Source organism: Abramis brama, assembly GCF_963993115.1.
Source record: "Abramis brama genome assembly, chromosome: 1".
NCBI classification, from domain to species: Eukaryota; Metazoa; Chordata; class Actinopteri; order Cypriniformes; family Leuciscidae; genus Abramis; species Abramis brama.
Genome location: NC_139963.1, coordinates 31,866,646 through 31,885,241, shown reverse-complemented (window position 1 = coordinate 31,885,241; position 18,596 = coordinate 31,866,646). Strand labels below are relative to the sequence as shown.

General features: G+C 37.7%; 1 long non-coding RNA gene across 1 annotated transcript; it reads right to left on the bottom strand.

Annotated features, from left to right (window-relative positions):
- Nucleotides 1-12,487: 12,487 nt before the first annotated feature.
- On the bottom strand, nucleotides 12,488-13,621 carry LOC311066386. The gene is made up of 5 exons (XR_014603066.1): nucleotides 13,536-13,621; nucleotides 13,339-13,422; nucleotides 13,138-13,233; nucleotides 12,925-13,033; nucleotides 12,488-12,622 (listed from the first exon to the last, which is right to left on the bottom strand). It is a non-coding gene; the product is annotated as an uncharacterized lncRNA (long non-coding RNA).
- Nucleotides 13,622-18,596: the final 4,975 nt, after the last annotated feature.

Here is an 18,596-nt window from a genome sequence, read left to right as displayed (position 1 = left end):
AAATAAGACACGAATCATTATTTGAACAGGGTGTAATGAGCTTAAGTTTTCACATATTTTAGATTCTAATGTTAGGCTATAACCCCTACAGCTTACTATTCATTTTCCAGATATTTTCTTGAATGTGAAATATTATTTACAATTACAGTCTGCATAAGATTAGAGTGTATAATTATGTTTATTGATTTGAGGGTACATCCTTTGCTCATTATCACCAAAAGTTCATTTTCATCAAACTTGTAGGATCAACCAATCACGGCTTTTGAAATGATGACTCATACCTAGCAACGGGGTCAACCACACCTCCTCACTAAGATAGGATTTTCCATCCATTCCTTGCTCAAAGTTCACTGAAAATGTTCTGGAATCACTTCTAAGCTAAAACTCCTGGCAAGGAATTTTTAGGTTAAGTTAGGAGCTCTCTGAGAGGATTCTCAGAATCTTTAGGGATACGGGCCCAGGGCCCGTATTCATAAAGGATCTTAATGCAAAGAGTAGCTCCTAGTGACAAAATTCTAAGAAAATTCTTAGAAATGTGGGCGTTTACTCTTAAAATTAAAGAAAAACTCCTAGTAAAGAAAAAAGTAATTCAGAAAGCATCTTAACCCTTAAAAGAGGTCTTAAGGTCAAAATTGTTAGGAGCACGGACGAGGACTTTTAAGAGGCTTAAGAGTTTCTTTAGCAGAGGAGAAAATGGCAGAAAGACGAAGAGGGAGAAGAAATGTGTTGCAGACAATGGATGACAGTGAGTTAATAAGACGCTATAGATTAGATCGTGCAGGGATCATGTTTGTGACTGATCTTTTTAGAGACACGCTAATATCTCCGACACAGCGCAGAAATGCCATAGCACCTGAAATGAAAGTAATCACTACATTACGATATTTGGCAACTGGGAAAATTCCATGTTTGATACATTAAAATAACATTTGATAACATTCCTGATGAAGGTCGTGTGACCGAAATGTTGTACATTAATAAAAATTAAATTGCAAGTTAAGATAGTGTGCGGGAGTTCCTTATATATGATACATTAAAACCAACATTCAAACCACTGCTTAAATAGACATGCCAGCAATCAGTGTAACTGGAAAGAGTGGAACAATTTTTATCATTCTAAGCAATCAAATACCTTATAGGAAATCAACAGCATGGTAAATAAAAAAAGGATTTATATACACATATATAATGTGTGTGTGTGTGAGAGAACGATCAAATAGGAAAAATTACGCATGTAAGTTCAAAGTGGAGGCTTAGAATAGACCCTATACTTAAAATCACTTTTTTTTTCCTTCTTGGACAACCAACCAATCACAGTCTTCAAAAGATTGTGTCATACATGGCAACGGGGTCAACCCCGCCTCCTCACTAAGATAAAAGTTTTTGTATTTTCCTTACTCAGAGTTGCTCTCAGATCGGTCCCGAATCGCTCTTAAGCTAAGACTCCTACATAAAAGTTTTTAAGCTAAATTAAGAGTTTTCTGAGAGGATTCTTAGAATCTTTATGAATACGGGCCCAGGGGCCGTATTCACAAAGAATTTTAAGGCTAAAAATAGCTCCTAACTGGCGAATTTAGGTGCAACTCCTAAAAATAATGGGCGTGTCACTCGTAACTTTAGGACTCCTAATTTTTTTGACTAAGAGTAATTCACGAAGCATTTTAGCCCTAAAAGTAGCACCTAAGCCTGGGACAGCTTAAAAGAAGTCGAGAGGACTCCTAACTCACTAAGACCTATTCACAAACCGCTTTTTGTGGCATTTCACGTTGCGATGTTTTGAAATGCGTATGCGGCGGCTACAGGAGCTTCCAATCGCGAGGGAACAATTTTGCATTGTAGGCATAATACAATAACGCCACCAACAACAACCAAAACTAGGCTACTCATTGCATGTAAACTAATTGTAACGTTTCATTGTGAATCAAATTAAAATGTTTTTCTCTTTGCAAACGTAGGCAGAGGCATATGACAGATTAATGTTGCAAAGATATTGCATCAATCCATATGTTTTATTAGGCTACTAAGCTATTTGTTTTGCCTTACTCTTTATTCATTTAGGCTATTTATTCAGTTATTCATCATCTTCCGTCCTTCGCACTACTTGTGTAGCGCACGCATTCTCAGACCTGTCACCTGTCACTCATCATCGTAGAAGAGGTGTTTGGAATCATTCCCGCGTTACAATCATCAGCCAATCAAGGTGGTCACTTCAGTCAAGCTCGTGCATGAGTAATGACGTCATCCATAGCAACGAAGACTCACTCTTAGTTTAGGAGTTGTCATTTTTCTTTACTAAGAGTAGGTCTGAAAGGCGTTGTGAATAACTTTTAAGAGAAAACTCCTAGCTAAAATCTTTTAGTGCTATTTAGGAGTACTCCTAGTCTTAAGATAAAATGCTTTGTGAATACGGCCCCAGGGCCCGTATTCATAAAGAATCTTAATGCAAAGAGTAGCTCCTAGTGACAAAATTCTAAGAAAATTCTTAGAAATGTGGGCGTTTACTCTTAAAATTAAAGGAAAAATCCTAGTAAAGAAAAAAGTCATTCAGAAAGCATCTTAACCCTTAAAAGAGGTCTTAAGGTCAAAATTGTTAGGATCACGGACAAGGACTTTTAAGAGGCTTAAGAGTTTCTTTAGCAGAGGAGAAAATGGCAGAAAGATGAAGAGGGAGAAGAAATGTGTTGCAGACAATGGATGACAGTGAGTTAATAAGACGCTTTAGATTAGATCGTGCAGGGATCATGTTTGTGACAGATCTTTTTAGAGACACTCTAATATCTCCAACACAGCGCAGAAATGCCATAGCGCCTGAAATGAAAGTAATCACTACATTACGATATTTGGCAACTGGGAAAATTCCATGTTTGATACATTAAAACCAACATTCAAACCACCACTTAAATAGACATGCCAACAATCAGTGTAATTGGAAAGAGTGCCGCAACAGCGGTGGCTGGATAACTCTGCTCACAGGACCACAATAGAAGGGGGGGGAGGGACGGATTGGTCCAGGGGCCAGGGCCTTCAGATGGCAGACAACAGACCAACGCAAGTAGTGGGCAGGGCACAGGAGGCTACAGGTAAGGATCGGCGGACGGTAGGTTTTCTCTTCTCACAGGACAGCATCAGATAACTGAGTGTCACCTCTCTTTCACAGGACAACGGGGATTGGACGGAGGACCAGGACCTTTTGGTGGGGAGCAATGAGCAGTATATGGTAGGCAGAAGGCAATAACCGTCAGAGGGAATGCAGTAGTCAGCAGTAGGTGGCGGGCAGGGCACAAGGGACTACAGGTGGGTGGCAGCAGACAGTGGGCTTTCTCTTTTCACAGGACAGCATCAGATACTGAGTGTCACCTTCCTTTCACAGGCCAGCGACAGTTGGGGTGCAGCAACGGATAATAGGATCCCTCACAGAGCAGCGATGGCAGAATGCAGTGGCAGATAACAGGTTCTCTATGTTCACAGAACAGCAGTGGTGAGTACAGAATCCAGCAGTTAACAACTGAGTCTTCTTACCGCAGGGCAGCGATGGCAGAATGTAGTGGCGGATAGCAGTTTCTCTATGTTCACAGAACAGCAGTGGTGAGTACAGAATCCAGCAGTTAACAACTGAGTTTTCTTACCGCAGGGCAGCGATGGCAGAATGTAGTGGCGGATAGCAGTTTCTCTATGTTCACAGAACAGCAGTGGTGAGTACAGAATCCAGCAGTTAACTACTGAGTCTTCTTACCACAGGGCAGCAACGGCAGATTGCAGTGGCGGATAGCAGTTTCTCTATGTTCACAGAACAACAGTGGTGAGTACAAAATCCAACAGTTAACAACTGAGTCTTCTTACCGCAGGACAGCGATGGCAAAATGCAGTGGCGGATAGCAGTTTCTCTATGTTCACAGAACAACAGTGGTGAGTATAGAATCCAGCAGTTAACAACTGAGTTTTCTTACCACAGGGCAGCAGTGGCAGATTGCAGTGGCGGATAGCAGTTTCTCTATGTTCACAGAACAGCAGTGGTGAGTACAGAATCCAGCAGTTAACAACTGAGTCTTCTTACCACAGGGCAACAATGCAGATTAAAATGCAAAATTAAAATTAAAATGCAGCTGAGTTCTATGGCATTCCAACTGGAAAGTTAAATGTTACATTCACATTATTGAATATCTTTAAATGCTGATCTTTTGGTCAGGTTTTCAGACAGAAATCATGCAACAAGTAGTAAAGAAGCTTTAGGAAAATATATATAAACATTTTTGTAAAAATTCATAATTAGCTACTATGTCTCTGAACTAGTAAATAAGAATAAAATAAATGTTGAAAGGCAGACAGGGTTACAGAGGTTATTAAGGTTACAGAAAATAGAAACCTTTAGAGGGCAGCCTATGCAAACTTGTCCTCCCTTTTAAGCCCCACTGTATTCATACTTTATTCATCCGCTCATTTGTGACTTTACTGCATCATGTTACTTATTACATAACATGGCAATGGATATTGTGTCTAAACTGTGTTTTACCTTCATGTTTGCTCTCACAGAATGTAAGAAGGGCTTTTGAAAACCTGTTGACAATCAGACTTATTCATGTGCACTGTTTTAAATGTTAATGTTGAACTGTTTTTCAATCTGTTGGTGTCAAGGCAGTACTTTTGGGTGTCTTGTTTTATTTATTTCCGTATAAAAGCAACAGAATTTAAATAATATCCAATGTATTAACAACAAAGCACATGATTGTGAATCACGCAATATCGCCTTTGATTTCATAGGTGTCTGATCCACTATTTGTGCTATACAAGACGTGAGAACAACGGCTCAATGGTGGAAAAGGGCTGATCTGTTTGCCTGTACACATTCAACTACTGCACACTGAACTCTACAACTTCACTACAGTCCTTTATTCACTTTCACATAAACATAACACAACATCACATCTGTTTTTAATAGAACTCAGATGAGGTTGCATGCTTCTGCCTGCTTTGAAAATAATCATATTTATTCATGCTGCAGAAAGACATTGTTATATCTATATCAAGATGTGGCACTATTGTTCATGAAATGACCCTTTATGGCCACAAGATCTAGTTTTTTGCTAATTCAGGGTTTCTATGCAAATTATCTGATGTCTGTTTCATATTTAAACAACTGCACTGTTGACTGGAGAACTCATCACTAGTTCAGCCTTGATATAAATCATGTTCACTTTGTATCTGTTGCTGTTGCTGGCCGCAGTGTCTGGTAAGTATATTCCCTGGACAAAATAAACTCTTTTCTTATTGTAAATAAATACATGATCCTAATTATTTGTACTTTTTTTTTTTGTTTATCCACAGGCATTGACTCTCAGATTGTGCTCACACAGTCTGAACAGTCAGTAGTTGTGGCTCCAAGTGGTTCCCACAAACTGACCTGTGCATGTAGTGGATTCACTCTTAGTAGCAGTTACATGCACTGGATCCGTCAGGCACCTGGAAAAGGACTGGAATGGATTATTTATTATTATTCAGATTCTAATAAGAGCTCAGCTCAGTCAGTCCAGGGCAGGTTCACAGCAACTAAGGACAGCTCTAATTTCTATCTGCACATGAATCAGCTGAAGACTGAAGACACTGCAGTGTATTACTGTGCAAGAGACACTGTGGAAACACTAATACAGGCAGCTGTACAAAAACTCATGAGAAATGAGGTGGACATGGCTGAGTAACACTGAAAAAAGGGAAGAGCCTCTGAAGTGACATAAGGCCTGTCTGAAGTGTTTTGTATGTATTAAATACAAAAACCTGTTAATATTAAAGGAACACTATGTAGCTTTTAAACCTTCATAATATATTTCCAAGACCCTTGTGATGGTACATCGATTTACAATAGGTTGAATGACACGTCTGCCATAGCCTGACGGGGTCTGTATCGCTTTTACTGGCACTACGTAACTTCGGGGTTCGGGTAGTAACCCGAGCACAAAAAGAACTACAAAATTCGACTGCTTTACGGCATACGTCACTTCCCCCACCACTTCCTCAAATTTGGACATGAGAGGCCAACCAGAGTTTGTTTTCAGCTTTCGTGCGTATGTTTTTGTCATGGGGGCTGTTTACACCTGGCCACTTCATGCGTTTTCTCAGATCGGATAGCTATCCGACCGTGAAATGACCAGGTGTAAATGCCCTCCGAAACGCATTCGAGACGGATTTGAATTCGATCGCTCAAACCACTTCAGGAGGAGGTCTGAGACGCATTCCAGACGAAACTGGACAAGTGTAAATGCATCTGGTTGTTGAAACCACATATGTAAATTTTACTCCTCCCAAAAATGCAAAAAAAAACAAAAACAAAAAAAAGAGCGTGAGAGCGTGTTATAAGCTATATGTTATAGCCAGATATGACGACGCTACTGGAACACGCATCACCGCAGATGAGCAACTGAGCATATTCATCAAGACAACGTGCAAACTATCGCAAATCAAAGTGAAAGTAAGTCGCAGACGCTTAACACACAATCATCATCATTAAAAGTAATGAAATGAATGCACTATTTAAGACAGTGCAAGTATTCCACAGCGACTCTAGGGGTCTCTGTTTGGCAAAAACACAATTTCTACATAGTGTGCCTTTAAAACGATTCCTTATTTCTAATCATAATGACATCTGTTTCCCACAGTATTTATTAGTATGTAAGTATAAGCATATCTGTTCTGTTTAGCATACATTCCCTTATATTAATAATGGACTGGATTATTTTTTCTACCACATAACTTCATTAATTCAACTAATACATGGGTATTGTCAGGATGGAGCTTATTTTAAAAAAAACGCGATGCAAACCGCGTTTTTGAGACTGTCTTTGGTACACTGCAGTTTTAAGGAGAAAATACTCAATGGTGTTGACATGAATTTGCACATGGTTTGACTTAAAGCATATATATATATATATATATATATATATATATATATATATATATATATATATATATATATATATATATATATATATATATATATAACAAAACACATAGACTTGATTTTCACCAAAGGGTTAAAATACATCCTTAATTTAAATACATCCTAATAAACTCCAAATCCGGCATACAAGGCAGATACATGTGGAATCACTACCAGTTACTGAAACTGACTTACTAAATACTGCATGGCTGAACAAAAACTAGTCATGTGTTCTCTGAGGGCTCAAGAGCACTTTTTCAGTACACAGAAACCAGGGAGAGGACTGGAGTGGGTTGGATGTATATCTGGCTCAACTGTATATTATGCTCAGTCTCTACAGGGCCAGTTCTCCATTACCACAGACACCAGTAAAAACATGCTGTATTTAGAGGTGAAAAGCCTGAAGACTGAAGACACAGCTGTTTATTACTGTGCAAGAGATTCACAGTAAGACAAAAGACTGCAGGGCTGAACAAAAACTACTCATGTGATCTCTGAGGGCTCAAGAGCATTTTTTCAGTACACTTCCCTAAAATTAAAAAGCTACTTTATAAATATATAAATATTTAAATCCTTAACATGCTTCTTCATGGAGGTCTTTCTAAATGAACATAAAGCATTGTAAGCATTGATCTAATGCAGACAAATAAGTGACCTTTAATGCTTGTTAAATCTGTATGAGATTTTAGTTATTGATGACTTAGTCATGGTCAGAATGATTGGCACCCTTGGTAAATATGATCAAAGATGACTGTGAAAATTACATTGCGTGGATCACATTATGAATTATATGTTGTTCTCCAAAACGTGTTGGCCACAATTATTGGCATAGAAATTCTTATGAGTATAATATCTCTGAAGTATATTCCCATTAATATTTTAAAATGCATGACCACAGTTACACACTGCTGGATCTTTAATGATGTGGACCTATTTTTCTGCCAGAGGTCCTGAACATCTTGGCCAGATATATAGCAAATATCAAACAGACACAAATTTCAAGCCTCTGCTTGAATTCTTGGCCTGGAGTCTCACGGAAGGTGATCTGGATGAATAAAAGTTATTTTCGTTTTGCGTTGGTTTATTTGATTATTAAAGTGTTTAAATGTTTGTTGGTTCCTGCCTCCTTCTTTCCTGAAAAACAAATCTTGTTCCAGCGCATAAAAATAGGTGAATTGAAACATAGCTACTGACCACAAAATGAAGCTTCTGCAATGGCCATCCCAGTCCTCTGACCTCAACTCTACAGAAGATGAGTGGGATGAACTGAGAGAACAGTGTACCAATATGGACCTAGGACTTTGAAGGATCTGGAGAGATTCTGTATGTAGGAATGGTCTCTGATCTCTTGTCAGGTGTTCTCCAAACTCATCAGGCATTATAGGAGAAGACTCAGAGCTGCCATTAAATAAGATTAGACTTTAGAATTTTTTAAATAAAAGATCAAAAGGATTAACAATGAAGATTTATTTTTACAGGCTTCTTTGTTCATATTTACATATTTACCCAATGTAATGATATATAATTTTAAAGAAAGAAATGTTCATTTCTAGCTAGAATAAAATCAATCTCAACTTAAAATGTAGTTGAGCTCTATAGCATTTCACTGTGTGATTTTTGAATGATTATCTTTTAAAAAGGGTTTCATTATAAACAGTACAGAATTAATAATGGTAGTAATAAGCTTATAATTTTTTTATTATTATTATTCACAATTAGCTACTATCTCTGAACTAGTAAATAAGAATAAACAAACAATACGTTGAAAGGCAGACATGGTTACAGAGGTTAAGGACACGATAAATGTAAATGTACCTTTAGAGGGCAGCCTATGCAAACCTACTTCTCCTTCTCCCTTTTAAAAGCCCCCACTCTATTCATCTACAGACACAAAACTTGTTTATGACTTCCCTGCATCAAGTTCCTATTTTCATAACATGGCAATGGATATTGTGTCTAAACTGTGTTTTATCTTCATGTTTGCTCTCACGGAATGTAAGAAAGGCTCCTGAAAACCTGTTGACAATCAGATGTATATTAATGTGTGCTGTTGTAAATGTTAATGTTGAACTGTTCATTTTTCAGTCTGTTGGTGTCAGACACTGACTGAGTCTGAGTCAGCGGTCATTAAACCTGGAGGATCTCACAGACTTACCTGTACAGCCTCTGGATTTAGTGGTGACCAGCACTTGGCCTGGATCAGACAGGCTGCAGGAGGAGGTCTGGAGTGGCTGGCTTACATCTCATCTGGCAGTAGTTCTATATACTACTCTCAGTCTGTTCAGGGACGGTTCACCATCTCCAGAGACAACAGCAAGAAACAGATGTATCTGCAGATGAATAATATGAAGAATGAAGACACTGCTGTATATTATTGTGCAAGAGAGTCACAGTGACAAATACAACTACAGTACTGTACAAAATCTGAAAACAACCATAAATGTTATCATTCTATGCTCCTGTCACGGTGTGGTTGCAGCAAGGAGAGTTTAGGCAGAATCTAGATGCACCAGTCAACTTTAATAAACAAATAATCAAAATAATAACCATTCAGGATATCAAGAAAATATAAAACGCAGGAGAGAAACACCCATAACCAAAGACATACCAATAGACATAGATTTATAGTGGTGTCCGAAACCATAGTGGACGTTATTGAGTGCACTCATTCAGTCCCACCCCAATAACGAGTGTACAACCGATATACGCTCAACGACTATACCATAATGCACTGTAAGTGTCATGCCAAATGAATTCCCACGTCTGACCAGAAGATGGCGCCCACAGCTGAATTATCCATCCATCTTCCAAATCGTCACCTTCCTAAAATAATTGCCTAAGTCATTTTTCAGGTTTCTCAAAAAACACAAAAAAAAGAAAAATAACTTCAGAGGTTCGTTCTTCTTGATGCAGCTCCCATCTTGAAAAGCTTGTAGGCCTTGATACGTAGAACGCCAATAGGAGAAATAACAGCAGAATTGCTATTTCTTTAATCCACAGCCAGGGTTTACCAATCAAGTTTCCGAACCATGAAGAATTGTCTCCAGTCATCTGGTGTAATTTTGTTGAAAGATCAAGAATGTCTTGTTGGATTTTGTTCAAATTCTCTGTTGGATCCATTAACCCAGTGCAGCATTCAGGTCCGATAATGGTGCAGGCCCCTCCTTGTTTTGCAAGAATGTAATCCAAGGCCACTCTGTTCTGTAAGATCATTATCTTGTGTGAAGCGAGAGTGTTCGTAATGTTCCCCAGGGCCAAAACTGTATCATTGGCCAATTTCTGTACAGAATCCGACAGGCTTCTGACTTGATCGAGAGCCTGCATGACACCATACGATGGGATTAATGCTCCAAGAGTTCTTGACCACCACGTTTGAACACAAGTGAGTCCTGCAATGCAGCCATCTTTGTTGGTAGAAGGAGCTGAATTATGTAACTGTGGAGAGCTTGGGGTGGAGTGTGTATTTTCTCTGATAGCTGGCAGAACATACACCAGGGTGCACCTGCCGTCGAATTGGCTGGGTAGGATGCTGTAGACAGAAGTTCCACATAACCAAAAAGTGCCAGTTGGTGGAGGAATCATACACAACTGATTTATTGCAAAAAGTTTCGGTAGGGATGGGTTCCTGGAGAGACACTCGTTTAAATCATTTTCCTGTTTCATTTCTGTAGTAGTGACGTACACATGGGACTCATCTGTTCCTCTTTCAATCACAAAACTGCAACGTTCACGAGGAATTTCACCCAGTGGAGTCGATGCTGGAGCATAATTTTCTATGCACCAGTGGAACATCATTGGCAGGAGTAGATCTGTCATGATGGGAGTAGCTGAAGTTAGGTTGCAGGATGGTAGTCCAGGAATGCAACACTGAGAAACTGGAGGAATGGTTACATTGTGACATGTATCCTTGTTGTATAATCCACTGGTATGATGATCGAATAAGGTACATGTGTCACATTTGGAGATAGGGTGCGCTACCCATGGGATTCCTGCTTCTACTGAAGGTGCGTGTGGCATGCAAACATTCTTTCCAGCAAACAAAGCGTTTCTTGACATATTCATCAGCTCTAGGAATATGTTGTCTCTGGAGTCCGCACTTTGTGTGATGTCCATGATGGTTAGTAGTAGTACGACAATCTTGATCATGTTGGTGACTGGGATGACTGAAGGTTCCGTATGTATATCTCTGCGTTGTGTATTTTTATTTTTAGTTTGTTCGGCAGTGGGTCAAATTGTCTTTGGGATGTTGTCGCTTCATACGCAGATAAAGAGGTTGTTGCATATGGATCTCTGGACAGCCATCAAGTGATATCTGCACAGAGTAAGAAAGAGAAAAAAAAAAAAAAGAGAAAAAAAACCAAAAACAAAACAGAGCAGTATTTCTTCAAACACTAGGGTTGTAACAGTATTTGTCATAAAGACTGCAAACATTAGGGTTTTATCCTCTGTTCAATCTTAGTCTGCTATTGTTGTTCCGTCTTTCCCTGTTTCTTATTTTAGGCGACACCTAAAGACCAGTGAGGTAAGGATGGACAAAAAAAAAAAAAAAAAAATGGGGAAGGCCTATGAGGTTGTCTTCACCCTGGATTGGCCCCTGACGCCTGTTGCGTCAGTTCTTTCCAGGGCCCTCACTGAACCGTGTGTCCTATCCTATCCCTGTTGGTGGAGGAACAACTTTACAGTGTGAAACATGAGTCCAGGTTTTCCTTCCCTGACACAATACTGCAGCTGCTGTAATCAACATAACTTGATGTGGTCCTTGCCACTTAGGCTCTAATGGTTTGTTTTTGAATGACTTTATCATGACCCATTGACCTGGGACGATTGTGTGTCCACCTTCTGGTGGAGTCTGCCAACAAGACTCAACTCTCGCTTTGGCACTCTGTACTGCCTTTGTGAGGTTTTCACAGTAAGCGATCAGGGCATCTGAGGCAATGTGTACATCAGCATTTCTACACTGTAAAACCCAACAAGTTAACTCAACTCAAACCGATTAAGGAAACTAATTGCGGCAAACCATTTAAGTTTTAAAATAAATACATATGAGTATTGTGAACTTATATATATTGAGTCATATTCACTCATAATTTAGTGTTCGTTTAGTCATTCATTTTGAGTATATGTAACTTGAATATTTTAAGTTCATTCCATTAAACTTTTAAAGTAATTTAAACCATTTAAACTAACTGGTTTGAGTTCATTTAATAAATCTAATCAAGTCATAACAACTATATAGCTACTCAAATGGTTTTAGGAAACCGATTGCGGTAAATGATTTAAGTTGATTAAACTCAAATTAATAAAGTTTTATAAGACAAAGGAAAAACATTGGTATAAAGCAGGGTTCCTCAAACTCGGTCCTGGAGGGCCACTGTCCTGCACAGTTTAGCTCCAACCCTGATCAAACACACCTAGCTGTGAGTTTCTAGAGATCCTGAAGACATTGATTAGCTTGCTCAGGTGTGTTTGATCAGTGTTGGAGCTAAACTCTGCAGGACAGTGGCCCTCCAGGACCGAGTTTGAGGAACCCTGGTATAAAGAAATGGTAAAAGAAAAGGATGCAGTTATTAATAGTATTTATTGAAAAATAATTTATTTTACAAAAGGTTCTCAGTGATGAATGTTGTGAAAGATGGTCAGTCAGTCTCCTCACTGTCCAAAATACAAAACTGCACATGACTTCTGTCTGGCGAACTGTGAATAAACAAACAAACAAAAAAAACATTAATCTTCCACTGACAAAACTGGTTTACTCACAGCATAAATGCTAGAATAGAGGTTATGCGTGACGTCACCGTCGGCTAAGTGGCAAAAAGACTGAGCGGCAGCATTTGTTTTCACTATAAAAACACACAAACACATCTAAAATGGAAAAGAGCTTTGAGATTGACAGTACAACTAGATTTGACAAGATCCAAAATGACTTACATTGCATTTCAAGGTGCACATTTTACATTCTTATCAGTTCTCAGTTCTTGCTTTCCCTGGGAAATTACCTTTTTCTTTAGTTTTTGCCATGTGAATGACAGTCACTGGAGGATAATCAGTCAGTCTTCTTACTGAAATAGATCCAAAAATGCGCAGGACACGTTTGTCTATTTTGAACTGTGAAAAAAAAAAAAAAAAAAAAAAAAAATTAATACATTTTCCACTGACAAAAATGTAATTTACTCACAGCATAATAAATAGAATAGGTCAGTTTGTAGTACCTTTTTCTTTCATTTTTGCCACGTGAATGACAGTCGATGTGGAGGATAGTCAGTCAGTCTCCTCACTAGACCCTAAATTGCACGGAACACGTTTGTCTATGCAAATACGTGAGAAAACACAAAAATATGAATTACTCTTACACTGACAAAACTGTAGTTTACTCATCATTATAAATGAGGAAATATGTCAGCTTGTATTACCTTTTTTTTTTTTTCGTATGAATGACGGTCGGTGGTTGATAGTCTCCTCACCGATATCCAAAATTGCCCAAGGGACACATTTGTCTATGACAAAATGTGAGAAAAAACACAAAATATTAATTCGTTTTCCACTGTCAAAAAATTGGTTTACGTTACTCACAGCATAATAAATAAAGGAATAAGTCAGCTTGTATTACCTATTTCTGCAGTTGTTGCCATGTGAATGACGGGCGGTGGATGGTAGTCTCAATCACTGATAATGATCCAAAATGGCTCGGGACACTTATCTAAGCAAAAATGTGAGAAAACACACAGAAATTAATTAATCTTCCACTGAAAAAACTTAAGTTTACTCACAGCATTATAAATGAAGAAATAGGTCAGCTTGTATTACCTTTTTTATGTAGTTTTTGCCGGGTAAATGTCGGTCGGTGGACGATAACGTTATAGCTGCTAACGTTAGTCGTCTCACTGCAATATCCAAAATTGCGCGGGACACGTTTGTTTACGCTAAAATGAGAAAACACAAAAAATATTAATTTTCCACTTCTGTGGTTTACTCACAACATAATAAATAAAAGAGTATGTCAGCTTGTATTAACGTTACCTATTTCTTTAGTTGTTGCCGTGTGAATGACGGTTAACGTTAGCACTAGTGGAGTCAGTCAGTTTCGTCCTCACTGATAAATATCCAAATTTGTGCGGGACACGCTCTGTAAAAATGTGACAAAACGCACACACATATAAATTACTGTTCCAGTGACAAAACTGTCGTGTACTCACAGTACAACTAACTTACTGCCGCTGATTAAAAAAAATCTCTAAGTTAGTGCTAAATGCAATGTCGCGTTGGCTTGGCGTTTCTGTGACGTGACACAAATGGCATAACTTAGTCTTATTACAGTAGTTAGTAGCCTACGTTACTTTAGCTAGTCGGTCTTCTTAAGATGAAGAGTAACGACAATACAACGTTAAACGTACAAGTGCTCTAAAGAGGACGAAGCATTTTGCCGTGCTTACCTGTTAAATCTCTCCATGGCCGCCATTCTGTTCCGACTCCGAGTTACTTCGTGTGTGAGCTGAGCTGTGGGGGATGGGCAGATTGAAATAAATACGCGGGGTTAACAGGTGTTACAATATATTCGGTTCCTGAAATATTTGGTTCCAGTGGGTGGAGCTACCATGAATATTCACGAGACCATAGCGTGGGCGGGACGACAAATACAAGCGAGTGGAACGGAAATTATTATCGTGAGCGCCTGCTCGTTTTGTTTTATGGATTATTTATTTAAAACAGGTAATAAAGTTGAACGAAGTTAATCTTAAACTACTCCTATATATATTATAAATAATTCATCGTTTTGTAGCATGCGTTTCAGTACTCTGAGTTTACCTGAACTGAACTAATCCTGTAGGAAGCGTTGCAAGACCTACAATAAAGGCATATTTCTCCAAATTTTCCCAGATTAGTTGTTGCTGACATTATAGAACTGTTGGGGATTTTTAAAGGTGTGTGATTGATGTTTAAATAAATATTTACAAATATATTCTTGTGTTTTTATTCTGTCTTCCAAAGTTGTCTGCATATTATTAAAATAGCCTTTAAATTATAGGCGACATAAGAACTTGGAGTTGCATGCTGTATGCTTTGGATGTTGCTTTATACTGACTTAACTGAAAATCTTTTTGATACACAACCTTTACTTTATCAAAGGTTGTCATAAATGTTAAGTTTCTGATGCATTAACAGTTGTTTTCTCTAGCAATGCTTTAGAACAGTTGTCAAATTAATTGATAATAATGACTAACCATTAATCATAAAAATTAGGCCTACATCTTATCAGTTTAGTAATGTTATCATTCTTATGTAATCTTTTTGTAAACATGTGAACAGAAAATCACACTGGTGTAGAAGGCATGGGTATACCAAAATGTATATTTATAAATACATATTTAAATAATATAGTAAATATTTTATTAGTCCTGCTGTATTAATTTTTTTCTTGATCCCATTTTTTCTCTTATCTAACATTCTTGTTTTTACAGCTGAATATGAATAAAATATGTAATTTTAAGACACTGTATCTTACTATAAAAATAATTCCGAATTAATGAATGAATGCTTTAAAAAAAAACAGATGTTTTTGTTAATCAAATTTAAACAGTCTAGATCATATTTAGGATAGGTATAACTTTATGCATATAGTTTTATATTATGAAAATTATATGTATTATATTCTTTAAATGAGAATACTTTTTAATTATATGTCCATATCCCACCACACCTGAGAAACTTCTTTTCTGACCTCTATGTCTGTGCAATTTACTATTGTACACATTTTTGGCCAATAAATAATTGGTTCAGTACATATAGTTTGTGAAGCATTCAACATCCAATTAGATATGGTGATGTTTTAAAAGAATAACGAGTCTCAACACTGTAAAAAAAAAAAATCAAAGTCAAAAATTTCTAGTGACTGGTCACATCTAAATTTTTCAATTAGTCTGATGTATTATTTCTCATTGAGCCAATGTTAACAGACTATTGCAACAAGAATTGCACTTGGGCCAATTTAAAAATTTAGATGTGACCAGTCACTAGAAAATTTTGACTTGGAGAGGATAGATTTTTTTTACAGTGAACCACAATTCATATAAATAAACCTACCCATCTTTGTTGAATTTGTCACTTGGGCTGTCAATATAGATAAGGAAATGTTTAAAACCTTGTATGAATTGAAAAAATCTGGAAAGGTTCCTCATGGTGTTTCTAAAATAAATGAAAGATATGTCCTTCTTAGAAGGGCACAGAACTTCACAATGAGAGGTGAGTTATTAAGTAACACTTAGTGATTTCTGTCTCTTCATGATCAAAACATACTACTTTTAAATGAGGTCTTATAATATATTATAGTGAGGTTTTTATTTGCCCTAGATGCAAACACCCTTAATTTTGTACTTCCATGCATGATATCAATGAAAGAAAATTTGAAATTTTGAAAATAGAAAAAACTAAATTAAATGAATCAATTTGCTAGAGTTTTGTCTCTGTTTTATTACAATTAAGTGCACTTACCTATGGAATGGTACATTGAAAACTACAAATAGCGCAAACTGAGTAAAAAATTACTTTAGTTGGACCTTGCTATGTATACATCAATACAATTGAAATAATTATCACTTAATTTGACCACTGTTCTAAAGCATTGCTAGAGAAAACAACTGTTAAAGCAACTGAAACTTAACATTTATGATAACCTTTGACAGTTGTGTATCAAAAAGATTTTCAGTTGAGTGTAAAGCAACATTCAAAGCATGCAACAACATGCAACTCCAATTAGCCTATGTTGTCTTGAGCTATCATCCTATAAAAGCTATTTCAATAATATCCTACAGACAACTTTGAGACAGAATCAAAACACAATAATATATTTGTAAATATTTATTTAAACATGCAATAATAGACATTTAAAAAGCTTTATCTCAGAAAACGCGATCTGAGGCGCTCACGCTAATAATTTCTGTTCCACTCGCTTGTATATGCCCCGCCCATGCACGCTATGGTCTCGTGAATATTCATGGTAGCTCCACCCATTGGAACCAAATATTTCAGAAACCGAATATATTGTAACACCGGTGCGTGAGGGAGAACGCCGTAGAGAGACCTAAATGTAGGCTTCAAATGAAGCAGAAAATGTTAAATGTATTTATTTAAGTGTTTATTTCATCTCCTTATACAAAAGTAATTTCTTGAAAAATAAAATTTAAAAGCTAAAATAACAAATAGGTTATTCATTAAGTTCTGCTTAATACATTGCAGTTTTTGAGTTAATATCACATATTTTATTAAGTTAAACTAACTTTTTTTTAAAAATAAGTTAAATGTACTCATTTAGTTTAGTAACTTTCAGTCTTAGGTTTTACAGTGTAAGATCAATCACACCTGGCATTTGCATTGGGCGTCCAGTAATAATCTCATGAGGACTCAGTCCTACTGTTCTGTTAGGTGATGCTCTCATACTACACAGTACTGCTGGCAGCGCTTCAACCCATGGTACTCCTTCCTGATGCATTTTGCTTAACCTGATTTTGATTGTTCTGTTTGATCGTTCAACCTGTCCTGATGCTTGTGGCCTGTAGGGACAGTGCAGATTCCACTTAACCTTCAACATTCTGGACACCTCCTTGACAACCTGTCCTGTGAAGTGTGTACCTTGATCTGAGTCAATGCAATCTGGTAATCCCCATCTGGGAATGAAATCAGTGACAAGACATTTAGCGGTATGTGCAGCTGTAGCACGCCCTGTTGGATAAGCTTCTAGCCATCTTGAGAATTTGTCTATTACTACCAAAACGTCAGTTTTTCCCTTACAACGAGGCAACGATATGTAATCAACTTGCAAATGACGGAATGGTCCTGGTGGAGCTGGGGTATGTGCTGCTGGTGTAATGGCTGCTGGTACATCATTATTTTTCTGACATGTAACACACCTTTTGGCTGTTTCTGTGGCTACCTGTCTGAATTTTGGATTCCACCCTTGGTTTGAGAACCTGTGATTTATCGTTGCTGGACCACTGTGACCCAAATTGTGTATTTGTTGAGCCAAATATGGCAGCAGTGATTCGGGAGCAACATACTTCCCCCCTTTGGTCCAGCAGCCAGATGAATCAACGGTGGCTCCTTTGTCTAACCATGTCCATGCTTCATATAGAGGAACATCTTTGTACAAATCAATGATAGATTCAGGAGGCAGAATTGTCTTCTGTGCTGTACTACCTGAACACACTTGTACAGTTACATAGAAACAAGCCTGTTTAGCTGCTATATCTGCAAGAGCATTACCTTTAGCTTCTGTAGTGTTAGTTGTGAGATGTGCTTTCACTTTGATCACCGCTAATTTCTTTGGAAGTTTCATGGCAAACATAAGATCTTTCACTAATTCAGCATGCTTAATGGGGGATCCAGCAGAAGTTAGAAACTGTCTGCTTTGCCAAATGACACCAAAATCATGAATAACCCCAAAAGCATACCTGGAATCTGTGTAGATATTTGCAACTGATCCTGAAGCTAGTGTGCATGCTCTAGTTAAAGCTACCAATTCTGCAGCCTGAGCTGAAAAATGATCTGGAAGACGACCTGAAGCTACCACCTCAGTGGTGGACGTTACTGCATAACCTGCTCGTCTGTTCCCTTCAATTACTTGAGCTGAACCATCAACAAACAACTCAAATTCTGCATTCTCTATGGGAGTTTCTGC